The following is a 16,320-nucleotide window of genomic DNA, read 5'->3' as shown; positions in this document are numbered from 1 at the left end:
ATGTGCCACTGGATTCAGTTTGCTAGTATATTGTTGAGGATTTTTACATCTACGTTCATCAAGGATATTGACTTGAGGTTTTCTTTTTGTTGTATCTCAACCAGCTCTTGGTATCAGGATGATACTGGCCTCATGAATTAAGGAGGAAGTCTCTTCTCCTCCATTTTTTGGAATAGTTTCAGCAAGAATGGTAACAGCTTTTCTTCATACATCAAGTAGAATTTGGCTGTGAATTCATCGGGTACTGGGCTTTTTCTGGTTGGTAGGCTTTTTATTAGTGATTCAATTTCAGAACTCATTATTGGTCTCCTCAGGGATTCAATTTCTTCCTGGTTCGATACCAGGAGGATGTATGTTTCCAGGAATTTATCCATTTCTTCTAGGTTTTCTAGTTTGTGTGCACAGAGGTGTACATAATAGTCTAAGGGTTTTTTGAATCTCTGTAGGATCAGTGGTAACATTCTCTGTCATTGCTGATTGTGTTTATTTGTATCTTCTCTCTTTTTTATTAGTCTAACTAGTGGTCTATCAATCTAGTCAGTTCTTTCAAAAAAGCAACCCCTGGATTTACTGATCTTTTGCTTTTGTTGTTGTTGTTTTTTGAAACGGAATTTCACTCTGTCGCCCAGGCTGGAGTGCAATGGTGCAATCTTAGCTCACTTTAACCTCCACCTCCTAAGTTCAAGTGATTCTTCTGCCTCAGCCTCCTGAGTAGCTGAGGTTACAGGTGCACATCACCACACCGAGCTAATTTTTGTATTTTTAGTAGAGACAGGGTTTCACCATGTTTGTCAGGCTGGTCTCGAACTCCTGACCTCATGATCCGCCTGTCTTGGCCTCCCAACGTGCTGGGATTACAGGCGTGAGCCACCGTGCTTGGCTTTTTTTTTTTTTTTTTTTTGGAAACAGAGTCTCACTTTGTTGCCCAGGCTGGAGTGCAGTGATGCAATCTCTGCTCACTGCAACCTCCACCTCCCAGGTTCAAGTAATTTTTCTGCCTCAGTCTCCCAAGTAGCTGAGATTACAGGCACGCACCACCACACCCAGCTAATGTTTTATATTTTTAGTAGAAACAGGATTTCACCACTTTTGGCCAGCCTAGTTTTGAACTCCTGATCTCAGGCAATCCACCCACCTCGGCCTCCCAAAGTGCTGGGATTACAGGCAGCAGCCACTGCACTCAGCCTGTATGGTTTTTTTGTGTCTCAATTTCCTTCAGTTCTGCTCTAATTTTATTTTTTGTCTTCTTCTTCTAGCTTTGGGGTTGGTTTGCTCTTGGTTTTGTTCCTCTAGTTGTGATGACTAGGTTACTAATTTGATATCTTTCCAGCTCTTTGAAGTCCTGGCCAGAGCAATCAGTCAAGAGAAAGAATAAAAGGTACCCAAATAGGAAGACAGGAAGTCAAACTATCCCTGTTTGCAGATGACATGATTCTATACCTAGAAAATCCCATAGTCTTTGTCCAAAAGCTCCTTGATCTGATTAACTTCAACAAAGTTTTGGGATACAAAAATCAATCTATAAAAACTAGTAGCATTCCTATATGCCAACAATAACCAAGCTGAGAATCAAATCAAGAATGCAAGCCCGTTCAAAATAGCCATAAAAATAAAATACCTAGGAATACAGCTAACCAGGGAGATGGAAGATCTCCCCAAAGAGAAATACAAAACACTGGTCAAAGAAATCACAGAGGACACAAATAAATGGAAAAACATTCTATCCCCACAGATAGGAAGACTGAACATTAACATGGCCAGACTGCCCAAAACAATTTACAGATTCAATGCTATTCCTAACTAACAACCATTAATATTCTTAACAGAATTAGAAAAAAACTAATTTAAAATTCATATGGAACCAAAAAAATAACCCAAATAGACAAGGCAATCCTAAGCAAAAAGAATAAAGTAGGAGGCATCATCTAACATCAAACTATACTACAAGGCTACAGTGACCAAAACAGCATGGTACTAGTACCAAAACAGATGCATAGGCTCATGGAACAGAATACAGATCCCAAAAATAAGGCCACGCACCTACAACCATCTGATCTTTGACAAAGTCGACAAAAACAATGAATGGGGAAAGGATTCTCTATTCAATAAATGGTACTGAGATAACTGGCTAGCCATATGCAAAAGACTGAAACTGGACCCCCTTCCTTACACCATAAAGAGAAATCAACTCAAGATAGACTAATGACTTAAACGTAAAACCTGAAACTATGAAAACCCTGGAAGATAACCAAAACATTAACAAGCCATGCATCCAACAATTGTCTAATATTCAGAATTTATAAGGAATTTAAATCAACAAGCAAAAACCAACTCCGTTACAAAGTGGGCAAAGGACATGACCAGACATTTTTCAAAAAGACATAGTGTGGCCAAAAAGCATATGAAAAAATGCTCAACATCCCTAATCATTAGAGAAATGCAAATCAAAACCACAATAAGATAGCATCTCGCACAGTCTAAATGGAGATTAAAATGTCAAAAAAATAACAGTCACTGACAAAGTTGTGGTGAAAAGGGAGCACTTATATACTGCTGGTGGGAATGTAAATTACTTCAGCTACTGTGAAAAGCAGTTTGGCTATTTCTCAAAGAACTCAAGGCAAAATTACCATTCAACCCAGCAATCCCATTATTAGGTATATGCCCAAAGGAATATAAATATTATAGCCTAAAGACACATACATACATATGTTCACTGTGGCACTATTCACAACAGCAAAGACATGGAATCAATCTAAATGCTCATCAGTGGTAGACTGGATAAAGAACATGTGGTATATATACACAATGGAATACTATGTAGCCATAAAATAAGAAAGAAATCACGTCCCTTGTAGCAACATGGATGGAGCTAAAGGCCATTATCCTAAGCAAACTAACAGAGGAACAGTAAACCAAATACCACATGTCCTCACTTTTAAGTGCAAGTCAAACATCACTGAGTACGTATGACCATGAAGGGAACAAGAGACACAGGGGCCTACTTGAGGGTAGAGACAGGAAGGTGGGTGAGGGTAAAAAAAAAAAAAACAAAAAAACTACCTATCGGGTACTATGCTTATCACCTGGTGATGAAATAATCTGTACACTAAACCCCCATGACATGCAATTTACCTATGTAACAAATCTGCACATATACCACTAAACCCAAATTTTTTCAAAAAAAGAAGGTGGGTAGCCAAAACTTCTCATGAAAACAAAACAAGACAAAACAAAAGAAAACCCTAAAACCTAAAATTTAAGATGACATAAGAGGACCATACAAAGAAAACAGGTCCTAGAGATCAAAGCAATCTGAAAAGAAAGGGATGGTGGGTGGATTAATTTAGGTTTAGGAATGATTTCACACAAGATACTTACTCGGCATCTGACCAGCTTTTCAAAACGAACACAGGAGTCTATCTAAGATTAACCCATTCAGAAAACTAATATTTACTAATCCTTTATATTCCTGATACTTTTTCTACCTGATGGTACAGACTCAAATTGGGGTAAGGAATCTGAATACGCAAAGATAAAAGAAGAACCAGACTTGAATTGAAAAACTTCTAATCATTTACTCATTCATTACACTCAATAGCCAGCTACTAAGAATGTATTATAATGACAGGCAAACCTGACAGATAACCCAAAAATTAATAATATATATTCCTTACCTTCATGAAGGTATATAGTATAGTGGGGAAAACAGGTATGACAGCAGTATGCTGAGTGCTTTAACAGCAGTGAGTGCTTTAACAGCAGTAAGCACAGATTGTTCAGAAAGCACACTTTGGAGTACTTAGCCCCAGAAAAGTTAACTGCCCACTAATTTAGGGTCTTATAAAACAAAAGCAATGACTTTCACATGGAGGAATCTGTGTCTCTCTGGAATTCATGTTGATCATTTCAAGTAACTTTTCTCATTTGGGAGAAGCCGATAAAAACAGAAAAATGGAAAGAGTTTTGCTACATTTTGCTACTACCTAGCTTTGAGAAGCCATCATCCATGGGCCCCTCATGTTTCTGTACATCTTGTGTCAGCAACTTTTCCACACTATTTTATGGATGTCTGGATAGCATACAGCCTTAGGAGAGACAAACAGTGTCTCCCTGTGGGGGGAGGTGGGCAGATTGTTTCCTGACCAGAATAAAGACAGCTTCTCCCTCAGGGGCCAAAGTTGTCCAGGTTTGCTAGCAGCCTTTTAGTAACAATAGGGGTCTCCTAAGCTTGAGCTTGTACACCTAGAACATAAACCCACTCTGTGGAGAGCACCAACCCAGGCCTGTCTCCATGTGGCCCCTGTGGGACTTGATGGGCAGGGGAACCAATGCAAACTTGAAGCTTATACTGCCTGCTGTGCCATGAGTTGTCCAGCAACATAAGAAAGTGTGGCAGGCTAATACGTGAACCTGCAAGTAGGGTAGAATCTCAGACTCTTCATAATTCTTGAAACCTAGAGAATCTCTTTCGTCAGTAAATAAATCAGAAAAGCCAAAGAAACCTGAAATTTCTGTCATAAAACAGAGGTGATGGGGCTTGAGGTAGGCAGGGAAAAGGAGTAACTTGGTATGCCATACCTAATCAATTAATTACAAACTCATTACAAGTCTGGTTAGTTAAGCTGGTGCTAGTAGACACACTGGAAACTAGAGAGGTAGGCTCCAGGATATTGACAGCATATTCTTGCACAATAAAGTACCTCTTCTTCCCTCCTTTTTATGAAAGAGAGAGGATTAGAAATAAGTATTTCTAAAAAGATTCAATAACCAATAGTTTATTCAAGCTATTAAATAAAATGGCTCAATAGCTACTAAAACATGTATTAGTAAGTACAGTAAAATTCAGCCAACCTAAAAAACCCTTAATAGGAAATAGTAAAAAGAAAATAAGACTCACTGAAAGCCAGATTTTCATAGATTCCTTTAAAAAAAAAAAAGAGTTCAGTCTCAGAAGATTTGAGTGAGGAGTACAAATACAGCGCTTTAATAGTAATTTACCTACTCTTCGACTTGCAAAATCCTACTTTATGAATATGTCAGCAAGTAAAAGACAGTTCAGATAGATGAAAAGATGCGAAGAAAACAAAACAATGCTGATCCAAACCACAGGAGAGAGCATTATTTAGCAGGTTCGTGCTAAGTGTTTTTGGAATATGCAACCATTTCCTACATCAAACATTTTGAAATTAGTGTGCCTTCCAAAATTAGGTATCACAGCAAGGAAGAAAACATTCCTCTGCTTTGTTCCTTTCCATGACAAAAATCAGTACATATGAAAATGCATGCAGGTAGAAGAATTATGCTAATCATGATCATCCAAAGATATAATAGGAAATATGTCTTTTTAATTTTAAAAACAAACTTGGATGAGAATTATTAGGTGTAGGCATGCCTTATGGTTGTCACTGAGAAACTGATTCACTGAGTCTAGCAATGAGAGAGGTAGAGAGAGAACAGACCAACAGGAAGGAAAATGGCACGAAGACAGATCATCCCTGAAAATATTAGCTTCGTCCTAATTTACGTATGTTTCCAAAAGTTGCAATAAGTGATATCTATTTCATGCACATTAATGCCAAGAAATTTCTTCTTAGATAGTCCAGGGACATTTACAGTGCCCAGTTTACTAAGGCACTTGTTTCTAGAGCCTAGAATTTATGCACCATAAGAATCACCACCATGTTGGCCTTATTAGAACTGTAACAAAATATCACTGTTTTCAATCATTTGTTATGCCAAATAAAAACGAGCAGATTCTCTGCCCAACAGTATATCAAGACCGTCTGTCACCTCTATTCTAACAGCCAGCAGGCAAGCTAAAAGAAGAAGTCAAAAACAGCAACAGCCTTCTGGAGGGGAAAAAATGTCCAGAGATTGATGATCTGCTACCTGCTTAATAGAGAGAAACTTTTTTGTCCTATGGCAAAACACTCCTAGCTTGAAAAATAAGTTTTAAAAATTTGGTTTATTAAAACAAAAACCATAGATGTTTCTGATCATAATGTGTTGAGGAAGAACTACATTTTATTATTTTGATACTAGGGATGAAAGTGCTGCCAATGAATGCCTTGGAAGAGGCTCAACTGAAGAAAAGGACTCTATGCTACAAACAAGCATTAAGTGCCTAACATGTGAAAGATGCTGCAGCAAATGCTGAAAAAAAGCAAGAAATGCTACCTGATTCAAAGAGATTACTTACTTCATACTTCATTACACACTTCATTATATCTTACTACACACTTCATTATGTAGACAATGTGTCTACAGATGCCTATATATTAATTCTTCTTCTTAATCTTCCTTCCCTTTAGGGGTAGAGGGTGGACAATTCAACTAGAGAACCTGCCTTAGTCTGCTTTGTGCTGCTACAACAAAATACCTGGAACAGTGTAATTTATAAAAAAGAGAGATTTCTCAAAGTTCTGGAGGCCGGGAAGTCCAAGACCAGGGCACCAGCATTTGGCATCTGATAGGAGCCTTCTTGCTGCATCCTCACATGGCAGAAGGCAGAGGATAAGAGGGAAATACACACCTCACACATGCACAAACACCCCACAACACTGTATAATTTTAGGGCAATACAAACAGAAGAAACAAACTAAAGAATACAGAATGAGGTTTTATTATTAAAACATAAAAATAAAACAATCTGACCTAGAGGGAGACAAAGGAAGAAGCAAAAAGGGGAAAAGAAGAAGAAGAATAAGAAGAAGAGGAAGAAGAGGAAGAAGAAGAAAAAGGAGGAGGAGGACGGCAGCAGCAGCAGCAGCAGCAGGAGCAGCAGCAACAACAAGGGAAGCAAAGGGGTTCATTTTTCATTATTCTCATAATTTAACTTTAATATATTTTACAAAGTCATAGATCTGTGATTGCTTCAAAATTAAAACATTAACCCTTCAGCAAAGATGGCTTGAGAAACACTGCCCTAAAGACTTAAGATTTAGATCATGAAATCTGTATGCTAATCTTATACTTATTTTATAAGTAAGTTTATATTTATACTTCACTTTCACTAAACAATAGGCATTTCTTAATATATAGACATCCCTGTTCCAATTAACGTGCTAGCACCAGGTTCAAAGAAGGTCTGAATTATCTTCACATTCCCCCTAGAGTGCCTAGCTCTCAGTGTTCAGTTAACCAAGTGGCAGCTTACACATATGCTCAGAGAACCAGTAAAGCTGGAATATCTTTTTTTTTAATGTTCTTGAAATAATTTATTTCAACAAAAGCAGTGAAGTAGCCATCATGGAGAAAAGAACTTCAGGACTTTCTTACTGTTTTCAAGTTTCATACTGTTTTCATTTCAAATTACCTATGGGGGAGGAGGAACAATAATCTTTTCAATGCTTAAAACCTCTACAGGTCATGATCCAGCAATGATGGAAGAGTGCCTTATACACCCTCCATGGTGACTACCTCTGACCATTCTATTTGAAATTACAGCGTGCCACCTGCCTTCCCTCATCTCTTCATCTTGCCCCTACCATAGCACACATACTCATTTTTTGCCCATCCCACCTGTTAATGCACAGGGAATACTGTTTGTCTTGCCAACAGCTCTCAATGCCTAGCACACAGCAGGTGTTCAAATATTTGCTGAATAAATTTTTCTAAAAACTTCATGAAGCCTTCACTTAATAAGCCAGCATTTCACCTAAAATGTACACTTTTATAGTAAAGAACAAAGCTTCGCATCAAAGCAAAAGTGATTTAATTCTACCTGTCACCAACAGATGGCACTAGCCTCAGATGTTGCCTTGGACTTGAAGCTGTGTTTCAAGATATGCATCGAAAAGAACAAAGTCAAAACAAAAATGCTTTGACAATTTAAAAATGTTGAAAAGAAACGTGAAAGTTGAATGCAGTGCCATCACAAAGATAGTCCTCCCATTAACAAGTTCAGGTACAGATACACACACTGACTGCTTAGAGACTTAAAAAGTGGTCTTATGAACAGCATTTCTGGAAACTAATCTGCCATATTAGCAGTGTTGTACAGTTATATTTATGAGAGCCATATAAACAAGCAATTGTTTATGAATTTGAAAACTCCTTATTTCTAATCATTTAACAATCAAGTTCAAGGGCAATTCACATGACCTTCAAGAACAACCTGTGTCATATTTCACATTTCTTTCATTACCTGTATGACTACCTTAAAATAAAGATAAATACGTCCTGTAAAAGTAGCTGTTGAAACTTCAACCACAAAAGTAGATTCAAAAATTCAGGGTCAGCAGATGCTATGAATATTGAGTATTGTATAAAAGGAGGAGATAAAGGAAAACAAGTCAATATTTGATATAATGATCCAGCATGTTACAGAATAAACATCAAGCCAAAACCAGCTTTAAGCTTTTCACTGAAAATTTACATCCTCAGGAAGTTATCTGCATACCAAACTCAAATAGGAAAAAAAATATATAAAGCAACTCAATATATGCATCTAAGCTTCATGTTACACAATAACTACTCCTTTTGAATTGGAACAAAGCTTAGAATACAAAAAAAAAGAATTAAGCACAGGATGCAAAAAAAAACAGAAAGACACCTATAAGACAAATGAGCATGTATACCAAACTATCTCAGCTGGCAACATTTGAGATCATCCTACCATTGTTTCACTTCATGGTAGCAAAAACTCGGGGTACAGTAGTCTTGACTTTAGAGTTCTTCCTTCTGTTTAAGTCAACTGAACATTATATAAGGCCCCTGAACATAAATCACCAGGTATGGAAGAGAGAGAAATTAAGAGTCATGTGGCTACATTATGAAATGCCACGAAAAAAAAAAAAAATTCCTAGCAAAATAGACAATTGGAATCCAGAGGTCAGTGTGTTGAAGAAGTAAAGGATGGTTTCAAAGAAGCGACAAGATAAGCACTGAATCTTGAAAGATGTGAAATGCTGGAGTGGGAAGAAAATAATCCAGGAAGGAATCCTTCACTGTTTAAGTGGAAACTGGGAAGAATGGTCTCACAGGACAATAGGATAGGGGCTAGCTTACAAAACCCAACTGCAAGCGTGAACTAAAGGGTAGCACGGAAGGTAAACCACTTGAAAAAAATACTAATTTGACCAAGGTTCACAGGAAGATGACTCAGAAAACACTGAGAACGAATTATGAAGCTTATACCCCCCAGCCAAGAATGAGGTAATAAGAATCTGGGGGCAGAATGGCAGTGCAAGTAGGAAGTGAAAATGGAACACTAAAAGCCACCACTAAATGTAGAAATGACAGGAATCAAAGCAAGCACAATTATACTGAGGCAAGTCAGAGGGGCCTAAGTACAGACTCCAGTTCTAGCACTTCACTAACTATGGAACATTAGGCAAGGAAGTAAGTGAACCTGTCAAAGCCTGTGTCTGAACTTGTAAAATGACAACACTACACACAAAGCTGTGGTAAGAATTTAAATAAATGAGATATGATAGTCAAAGTGCATGGTAAGTTATAAAAAAATTGATAGACGTTAATCTTTTTCCAGCACTTATTTTACAAATACATAGTCTAAGCTCCTAAAAGTCACTAAGTACCTAACACAGTCCCTGGCATCCATTAGGTAATTGCTGCTGAAAGGAGAAAAAAAGAAAAATGGGAAAAAGAGAAAAAGTGAAGAGACAAGAGGCAGAAAAATCCTAGCTCCCACATAGCAGAAGCTTGATTTGGAACTTGGAATCTTTTTCTAAGAGTATACTTACAAGCTTCAAAGTTAGCTAATCTGTGTTTTAACACCAACAGTGAGTTCTTACGGTACTAAAAAAAGAAAAAGCTACTTAAAAAAAAAGTAGGATTAAATCAATGTAAACAGGATCTGGAATCAACTCTAAGGCACAAAGTATAATCTATGGGTATCATTCAAATCTTAATTAAAACTGACCTATGTTTACTGTTAAGAAAGCTTTAAAAGGACATTTGTTGAGCTAAAATGGAATCTACCCAGTCTCATTTCTAAAAAGGTTTAAATTGAAAAAGAAAAGAAAGCATATGCTTAGAGATTTCATGTTCACATTTAAGGAAATAAATGTTCCAAAAATAAATTTTAATTTAATCATTTTAGTTATATGTTCATGCTCTTCTCTAACACTGTCTCCCTGGAGGTCAACTTTCTAACACACAACAAGACAATCGGCCAAAACAAGGCTCTTCCCTATGGCGGGAGGTCAGTCAGCCGTCTCTTACCGCCTTTGTGCCTGATCACTCCACCTGCACTCTCTCCTGCACATGTCTTATTGCTTCATCACTCGTGGCACCCTCTCCACGGCTAAGAAAATCTTATTGTCCTTCACTGCATTGACCTCATCAAACAGAAAAGGATTGTGACAAGGCAGCATTCCAGAAGGCCTTGCTTGCACCTGGCACTCAATGCCTCTCGTCTCCATTCACACCAAAGTCTAAAGGCAAACATTCATTTTATACTCCAAGTGTGTGCACACAATGAGTAGCCCAAAATTATTTACAATACTGTCAATTACACTGACATTACCCAATTACAGAAGGCAAACTACACACAAATAATGGTAGGCATGATAGGAGAGAAAGAAAATGTGACTTGGCATCACAAACAGGTTTCACTGCTAACTTCACCACTGTGACCTTGGACAAGTCACTTAAAAGCTTTCCTTTCCTCCCCCGAAATTTTAAATAATAGCTACCTTTCTTGTCATGAGGAAAAATGAGAACTTATGCAGAAAGTGTTCAGTATATGGTAAAATGCCAAATAAATAATTATGGTTTTAATTATAATGATATGATTATTAGACATATTCCATACAATCTACAATTCAATGGGTTCCTACTGGCTCCAAGTTTCAATGTGGTTCTTGTACAAATCTCCTTTTTCCAGAAAGATAAGAAAGGAAGAAAAAGATAATCAAGATAAAGAGAATAAGTTATAAGTAACAAAGCCAGTTCACTCCTGTGTCTGGTATGGTGTCTACAAAGACAATTCTAAAACATGAGCAACAAAAATTTCAACAAAGTCAGCAGTGTCTGGAAAAGTGCTTAGTCTTCCCACAGGGAATATAGTCAGTTATATGTGCAAATGATAGTATTATTCCCACTTTATGTATAGTTTGATTTCTCTGTATCTGGTATATCCTTAAAAACAGGTAATAAAGGAAAAAAGTAGCCTCCAGTGACTGATGGACGCATATAACACTAAAACATAAAATGCAAAAGTAAAGGATAAAATGGAAAGCCAGGCTGGGTGCAGTGACTTATACCTATAATCCCAGAACTTTGAGAGGCTGGGGCAGGAGGATGGTTTGAGTCCAGGAATTCAGGATCACTTGAGCCCATAAGGTCGAGGCTGCAGCAAGCCATGATGACACCATTGCACTCTCCAGTCTGGGTGACAGAGAGAGACTCTGTCTCAAAAAAAAAAAAGGAAATCCAATTGAGATCATGGATGCAGAGTCACATTTAAAACCAATTGCTTAAAAACATGGAGAAGAATCAAAAGATATTAATATGAGTGAAAATAAGTATTAATTTTTAAAATTCAAAGGTAGGTAGCAGGTGAAGTTAAGACTAGGAGAGGTAGTTCAAAAAAGGGCTGGGTGCGGTGGCTCACTCCTGTAATCCTAGCATTTTGAGAAGCTGAGACAGGTGGATCACCTGAGATCAGGAGTTTGAGGCCAGTCTAGCCAACATGGTGAAACCCTGTCTCTACTAAAAATACAAAAATTAGCCACCTGTAATCTCAGCTACTCCAGAGGCTGAGGCAGGAGAATCACTTGAGCCTGGGAGGCGGAGTTTGCAGTGAGCCAAGATGGACCACTGCACTCCAGCCTGGGTGACACAGCGAGACTCCATCTCAAAGAAAGAAAGAAAAGGCAATTAGCCTTTCTATTTCAACTGGAGAACCACGAACTTCAACTCTACTGTTTGTGCACAGTACTAGGGAATGCACAGGAAGAAACAGCAAAACATTCCTGGTTTAGCATCAAAAATCCTATCAACTGCCCCAAAATGTTCCTCATATTCAACAGACATGACATAATACTTTAAATTTATTACAGTAAAAAAAAAAAAACATGCAAGTACATGTGTACTTTAAAGATAGAACTTCTTACAGCATAATGCAAATGTAGTCTTAGTAAACAGAATTTTACAACACTATAATTAGATACTACCACTTACTATCTAAATTAAATTATAAAGCTCGGCCTACATAAGTATATCATTTAGAGTCAAGTTTTTTATGCTCACATTTATAGAAAGTTCAACAATACCTTTTGAACCATTGTAAGTCAATGAGGTGAACTTCACAAAATACAGGTTTTCCAAAAATAAACCCTAACTATGAGTTCTATATAAGTCACAGCAAACAAAACCAAAGTGAAGGAATAAGAAATTCAGTAAATTCACTCCCTCATTCACAAAGTATTTGTGAAATTTGCACTAGTCATTGTACCAGGCCCTGGACACACACTGATCAGTAAGACAGTATTTTCCTTTTGTTTGACTGCCCTGGATTATGTTTTCCCAGGAAGACAACTCCCTACCACTGAGACATATGTTAGGGGAGCACGAGTTGTCACTTTTCTACAAGCCTCTCAGTTATAAGGGAAAATCTGTCTAGGTCGTCCTCGTTGAGAAATCTCTAAGATGTGAAGCTGAACCCAGAGCTACACATACAGCTAATCTTATCAAAATGTTTAGAAGTAAAGCAATCTGAAGGAAATTCAGGACCACAGAATTTACTGACTGAAATACATCCTACTGTTCATACCAAGAATAAGAGTGGAGAACGACTATTGTTTTCCTGGTAAAATTATAATGGAGGCAGAAGAGCATCAGCCATGGAAGACAAGCTTTTACTCTGAATTGCCAAAGTGGAACTTTCATGCCCACTTGAATTGATCCATTAGTTCTAATACCATGAAGAAGTTCTTCATGGTAACAAGTTCTTCTTCTCCATGAAGAAGTTCTTCATGGTATTAGAACTAATGGATCCAGAATCTAGATCTCACAATCCACTATCAGAGGAAACTGTGATTGACAGGGGAAAGAAACAGACTTTAGAAGAATGTTTCCAGATGTTCAGAATAATTCATCAGCTTACTAGTAGTTGGGAAGGTATTTTAATGGTCACAAGAGATATCATTAAAGAATGTGCAGACCAAATCTTCTCTCTGGTGTACATTAATGCTGTGCCTTGTGTTGTTTTAGAGACAGGGTCTCTCTCTGTTGCTCAGGCTGGAGTGTTGTGACTCAATCGTGACTTGCTGTAGCCCTGGACTCCTGGGCTCAAGCGGTCCTCCTACCTCGGGGAGATTACAGGTGTGAGCCACTATGCGTGGCCTGATGTACAGTATTAACAAGTGAGTTATTCTTAATTACAAAGTGGAAAATCCAGTCAGGTATTACCTGTTTAATGGAGGGGAAAAAAAAGGCCTGCAACAATTTCTTTTGTTCTTCCTTGTTTCGTTTTTTTCACTCTGAGAAAAGGATATTTGCTCTGTCGAGCTGCACTGTCACAAGCAGAGACTGATTACTGCTCCCCCCATCAAGGGCACTTGTGAGACAATGGTACTAGGTGGATGCAGAATCATATTTTATGGTAGTTACTGAAATGTGGGTTATTCAATCACTCCTCAGGGACTGACAGTTTATCAGGCCAGGAGCAAGCTGTGATGTGGCAAAACCTCTCTGGATGGAGATGAGCAGATCTGATTATGGTCTGGAGGAATCTGTGACCCTCCTTCATTGAGAGCGGCATCAGGAGGTACTATGTAGTGTCACTGGGGCCCTCTTAGAATCTTGTTGGTAACCCAAAGAGACCTAGGTCATCTTGTGCCCTAATATGTGTAAGCTCGGTAATCATTTGGGGGTAAAATTTTTGAAACAATTATTGTAAAGTAAGTGTTTACATGAGATAGGGAGAAGACTCCTATCTTGTATTTTTGAACTGTAGAATCAGTTCCATGTTATGCTGGTGACAGTAGTGAAAGTGAAGGAGAGAAGAAACCTGTCAATTAGTAGAACTCTTTAAACAGAGATTCAAAGAAAGGATATTAACCTAAGTATCCAACAGCAGGGGAATGGTTAAATAAAGGTTAATGGCATATTAGACAACCATTAAAAATATTTGTGAAGAAAACTTTAATGACATGGGGAAATATATATACCTAGAAGCATCTTTTATTTAAAAATGGATATATGAGCAGGGCACAGTGGCTTACTGCCTGTAATCTCACACTTTGGGAGGCCAAGGTGAGAGGATCACTTGAGGCCAAGAGTTTGAGACCATCCTGGGCAACACAGCAAGATCCCATCTCTATAAAAAAATTTTAAAACTTATCCAGGTATGGTAACATACACCTGTAGTCCCAGCTCCTCACAAGGCTAGGGCAGAAGGATTGCTTGGGCCCAGGAGTTTGTGGTTACAGTGAACCACGATCATGCCACTGCCTTCCAGCCTGTGTGACAGAGTGAGACCCTATTTCTTAAAAAAAAAAAAAAAAAAAATGAACAAATGTGTATATGTACACTTAAAAAAGCAAAGACAGTTGTTATCTCTAGGTGGTGAAATTACAGGTTATTTTTATTTGCAATTTACTGTGTTTTACTAGAGATTTTTCACCAAAAGTAAGCATTTTATAATCTGGGTAAAAGGGTATTTTATAGGAAATTTTTCTTGAAACCACTCTTGCAGAGTCCCCCGCCCTGCCCCTCGAGAACAGAGCACTCAACCTTGGAAGAACATCATCTCTGGTGCCCTGGATGTGAGAAATACTAAGTCTGAGCAGGATTGAGAGGAAAGGAACCTAAGTTAGGAAAAGGGCTTGTTGTTTTCTTAGAATGAGCATTTGAAATTTTTAGAGCAATTTTCCAAAGTAATTTCATGTCTCTTGAATTTAAAAATATTTTTCAAATGGGCTTGTATACTGTGTGTGCTTTTAGGGTTTGTGTTTTTTTTTTTCATTTTTCTAGGACTTTTTTCTCCCAATTTAATAAAATTTGCATTTACTAAAATGTACCCATAAGGGTCATGATTTCACTCATCTTTAACCATGCCCTTGTCACAGCATAAAATGAAAATGTAGTTGTTCAAATAGGAACGCTAAAGTTGAAGGATGAAATAGTTGATCGCTTCACATATATTTTCTATGTGTCCTTTCTAGGAAGGACTAAAAAGACTTAATGTGGAAACTATACTTGAAAGTATAAAACAGTCCAAACAAGAAAACTTAGACACTGACGTTAGGTAAGGAGACTGTACCTTAGTTAACATTTAAAAGAAACCAGAATGAATTGTTACTGTTTTGATCATGGATGTAATGGATATTTTAAAATTAGCTATTAATTGATTTCTAAAATAAAATCAAGAACCCTCCTGTTTAAAATGAGAATACAATTCTGAATTTATTCATATGGCAATAAAATTCTGAGTATTTTTACTTGAGTAAAAAAAAAGACAATATTTCAAAGAATTTGGAACAAAGTAGAGAAGGCAGGCAAATGAACAACTGTGTGTGACAGGGGACACAAAGGAAAGTTAAAAGCCAGAGGCAGTAACTTTACCATTTGAGGGCATCTTACAAATCAACAGGAAACAGACTAATATCGTAACAGGGAAAAATATGTATGAACTATATATACACAAATTAAGAAAGAAATTTTAACTGTCTAAATAATTGTTAATATTAATATAAATTATTCATATACATATTAGAATCAAAAAGAGATTCAAACAATACAGACACTAGTAGGACAACGATCAACATGACCTCTATGCTGGCAAAATATACAAAAAGCTTTCAAAATGTGTCATATTCCCAGTCATCACAAAAAAAGAAACTGCAAACCAGTATCCCTCACAACAACAGAAAGATCCTTAACAAAAATACTAGCAAATAAAATCCTATAATATAAAGAAATATTGCTTAAATGGAGTTTTCAAAGGAATTTAAATTTGATTCAACATGTAGCAGGGGAAATCAATATACCATAATCAAAAGGCTAAAAACCACCACGTCATCACCTTAATGTTTACAAAAAAAGCATCTGGCACAAGTCACAATTCATTTTATCATAAAAACACTAAGTCAGCTAGGAATAGATGGAAGCTTCTTAACCTCATAGGTATTTACAAAAAAACCCACAGCTAACATCAGATGTAATGGTAAAAGACTGAATGCTTCCCCCTCAGTAAGATCAGGAACAACACAGCAATATCTACTTTTACCACTTCTATTCTACAGATCCTACACTCGGTATAATCAAGCAAAAGAAAAAGAAATAAGAAATACAAGGCGCACAGATGATAAAGGAAGAAATGAAACCATCTTTATTCACAAATCTCAT

The 16,320-nt window shown here is 37.3% G+C and overlaps 1 protein-coding gene across 6 annotated transcripts in view; it reads right to left on the bottom strand.

Annotated features, from left to right (window-relative positions):
- Window positions 1-16,320, bottom strand: part of DDX10 (DEAD-box helicase 10) — a 274,322-nt gene that overhangs the window by 195,518 nt on the left and 62,484 nt on the right. For 3 of the 6 annotated variants that reach the window (XR_013404274.1, XR_013404272.1, XR_013404273.1), the window contains one exon: window positions 11,232-11,375. The exons of the other annotated variants lie outside the window; for them this stretch is intronic. The gene's annotated coding sequence lies outside the window, so the exon portion shown is untranslated. The remainder of the gene's footprint in view (window positions 1-11,231; window positions 11,376-16,320) is intronic. 6 annotated transcript variants of the gene reach the window in all.

This window comes from Macaca mulatta, chromosome 14 (assembly GCF_049350105.2).
Source record: "Macaca mulatta isolate MMU2019108-1 chromosome 14, T2T-MMU8v2.0, whole genome shotgun sequence".
In the NCBI taxonomy this organism is placed as follows: Eukaryota; Metazoa; Chordata; class Mammalia; order Primates; family Cercopithecidae; genus Macaca; species Macaca mulatta.
The sequence above is the reverse complement of the archived record's forward strand: the minus strand, read 5'-3'. Positions and strand labels throughout refer to the sequence as shown.